The sequence below is a fragment of the Lynx canadensis genome, chromosome A2 (genome assembly GCF_007474595.2).
Source record: "Lynx canadensis isolate LIC74 chromosome A2, mLynCan4.pri.v2, whole genome shotgun sequence".
Taxonomy (NCBI): Eukaryota; Metazoa; Chordata; class Mammalia; order Carnivora; family Felidae; genus Lynx; species Lynx canadensis.
The window spans coordinates 31,314,328-31,317,621 of NC_044304.2; the positions used below are offsets into that span (position 1 = coordinate 31,314,328).

Below are 3,294 nucleotides of genomic sequence, written 5' to 3' on the forward strand. Positions count from 1 at the left end.
CTGTAAAGGTTGATATTGTTCATGTAACAGTGTGGGCTGGTCTCTGTTTAAAGGTAATGAGGGGCACTTGGGTGGCTCAGTGAGTTAAGTGTCCCACTCTTGGTTTTGGCTCAGGCCATGATCTCGTGGTTCAGGAGTTCCAAGCCCCGTATCAGGCTCTGCACTGACAGCATGGTGCCTGCTTGGGATACTCTCTCTCCCCCACTTTCTCTGCCCCTCCCCTGTTCATGTGCATGTGCTCGCTCTCTCTCTCTCTCTCTCTCTAAATAAACTTAAAAAAAATAAAGGTAATGAGAGGATTTTTCTAAACCCTCGGACATTCCGCAGAATCTTCTTGTACAACAAATGCTGGTGGTATCTGCCCTTTAAAAAACAAAACGTTTGGTTTCCGGCGGGCCTGGACTCCACACCTCACGGCTTGTGCGCCATGGGTGCAGTCTTAGGGGAAGGAAGTGCAGGCCTGGTGTACTCTTGTATCTGGTCGGAGGGAAAGAGAACAATGCAGAAGGACTCTGGCCCACTAGTGCCTTTACACTGGATTGGCTTTGGCTATGCTGCACTGGTTGCTTCTGGCGGGATCATTGGCTTTGCAAAAAGCAGGTAACGTCCAGTCACGGGCTGCTGGGCTTGTTTGTGGAAGTGTAATAGGCCTGGGTGCTTATCAGCTGTCTCAGGATCCGAGGAACATTGGGTTTTCCTAGCTACATCTGGAACCTTAGCTGGCATTATGGGGATGGATGAGATTCTACCACTCTGGGAAATTTCTGCCTGTGGGCCTAATCGCGGGTGCCAGTTTCCTGATGGTCGCCAAACTTGTGTGTTGAATAGACCCCATCAGTAGTGGTCATGTCCGAGCATGGACTCATGAAGATTTTAAAAACTTCCATTATTTTTTAATGTATTAAGAGAAACAAATGCAGCATTTTCACATATTCTGACATTTTACTTAAAAAAAAAAAATGACATTGAACTTTCCAGAAGAAGAAATCATTCACTATCATTATAGCCTTAAAGAGACAGTGGTTTGTAACCCAAGAGCTCCTTATTACTGTTTGATTCTTGTGTGTTGATGTTCTCTCTTCTCTCTGTGACTGTAGGTAAAGCCTCAAGGGGTAAAATGTTAGGTATCAACTTTGGGGACCCCAAAACCCCATGCCCAATCAGAACAGTGTGAAAAAAATCTCTTTTGAGCTTTAGAGTTTCTGTTCTTTGGCTCATCTTAGAACACAGACCTAATTTGAAATTATGTCAAATGGAATATCAATGAAAATAAAATTTATCGTAAATAATAAAAAAATTTTTTTGATCTTTATTTTTGAGAGAGAGAGAGAGGGAGGGGCAGAGAAGGAGAAGGAGACACAGAATCTGAAGCAGGCTCCAGGCTCTGAGCCGTCAGCATAGAGCCCGACGTGGGGCTTGAACTCACGAACTGCGAGATCATGACATGAGCCAAAGTCGGACGCTTAAACGTCTGAGCCACCCAGGGCCCCAATAATAAAAAAAATTAAAAAAAAAAAAAAACAACACCAAAACTTTCTACTGTCTTGAACAAGATTATTTTTGTTGCACTTAATCAAGAATCACTTGAACTTTCAGGCTCAGACCTGGGAAGCCATTTACTCTGTAGGTCCAGGGGATTCTTTTTTTTAAAATTTTTTTTTTTTTCAACGCTTATTTATTTTTGGGACAGAGAGAGACAGAGCATGAACGGGGGAGGGGCAGAGAGAGATGGAGACACAGAATCGGAAACAGGCTCCAGGCTCTGAGCCATCAGCCCAGAGCCTGACACGGGGCTCGAACTCACGGACCGCGAGATCGTGACCTGGCTGAAGTCAGACGCTTAACCGACTGTGCCACCCAGGCGCCCCGGTCCAGGGGATTCTTAAACACTTAGGGAAGGAAATGCTTTGGGCCTCTGGTGGACCATACCTGGGACAGGAAAGTCCTAGAACCCCTTCCACCCACCTCCCCGCAGACCAGCTTTTTCCCTTTCTTTGCTCTGGAACTTCGTGGGCTCCTGGGTCAGATTTGCTCTGAGCAGCACTTCCATTCTTCTCTTTGCTGACAGGCTTTTTCCTATAGACTGAGAGTACATGGGAGTGGCTTGCAGCCTAGACCAGAGTAGACCCTCCTCATTCTAAACTCTAGTTCCAAGGAGGACAAATAGAATGTCTCACTTTGGGTCTTGTGTCCAACTTTGGCCAAAACAAAGGAGTTTGGAGTAGCATAATACAAATATGACTGGCATGGGCTTGAGAAGTACTTAGAAAAAAGGGTCACCATAGGCTAGGCAGCTCCTCTAGAAGAAAGGCATCTGCTATAGTCTTGTACCTGACCTCCCCCTCCCCCAAAAAAGAGTAAATAAATTTATGCTTCTCAGGAGTTTAGAGGAATTCAAGTTATGTCTTTTTTATTTCCTTTTCTCCCATCTTTAATTGGCTGTCATTTAAAAGAAACATCTGGAGCACCTGGGTAGCTCTGTCTGTTAAGCGCCCGACTTCGGCTCGGGTCATGATCTAATGGTTCATGTGTCTGAGCCCCACATCAAGCTTTGCACTGACAGTGCAGAGTCTGCTTGGGATTCTCTCTCTCCTTCTCTCTCTGCCCCTCCCCCCTCAAAATAAATAAACTTTAAAAAAATAAAAAGAAAAAGTCTTGTTAAAAATTCTATTCATTGAATGTTACATAGCAGGTGGTGAATGAATGAAAGCTGTCAAGTTCTATGTTTCTATTCTTAGCAAATGCTTTGCAGTCTACCTTTTAAACAATTTCTCTTTGTCTTTGCAAAACAAAATTAAGTTGCTGTTTAGGCAGATTGGTGTACTGGCAAGGGAACTAAAAGAATACCAAAGGCCTCCATTCTAGTTCCAAGTCCAAACCATTTATTTGCTGGGTAATCTTGAGCAAATTATGACCTCTCTCCGTCTGTTTCCTTACTAGTAAAATGGAGATCATAACAACAGCTCTTTCGAGCACAGTGGTCTCGTGAAGATAAAAAAGGAGGACATATACAAACAAAGGATAGTTTTCTTCCCCCTATCCCGAGAGAAGTTACTATTTTTAAATGCTTATTTTTAGTAGCTGCCACTACGTTTTTATCTCTTAGAGTCTCCCTTAAAGCATTTTTAAGGTATGCAGGCCAATAAGTGGTGAATTCTTTTAAAGGTAGAAACTATCTTGGGGGCGATTTCGTAGAGTACCCCAAATCTGGTGACTTGCTTGGGTACTTTGGCGATCTGGCTAGATTTCCTGAGGGAAAATGGGAAAATAGTTGACCTAACAACATCCTGTCAA

The 3,294-nt window shown here is 43.7% G+C and overlaps 1 pseudogene; it reads left to right on the forward strand.

The window, feature by feature from the left end:
• Positions 1 to 255: 255 nt before the first annotated feature.
• On the forward strand, positions 256 to 1,289 carry LOC115508443 (annotated as a pseudogene).
• The last annotated feature ends 2,005 nt before the right edge of the window (positions 1,290 to 3,294 follow it).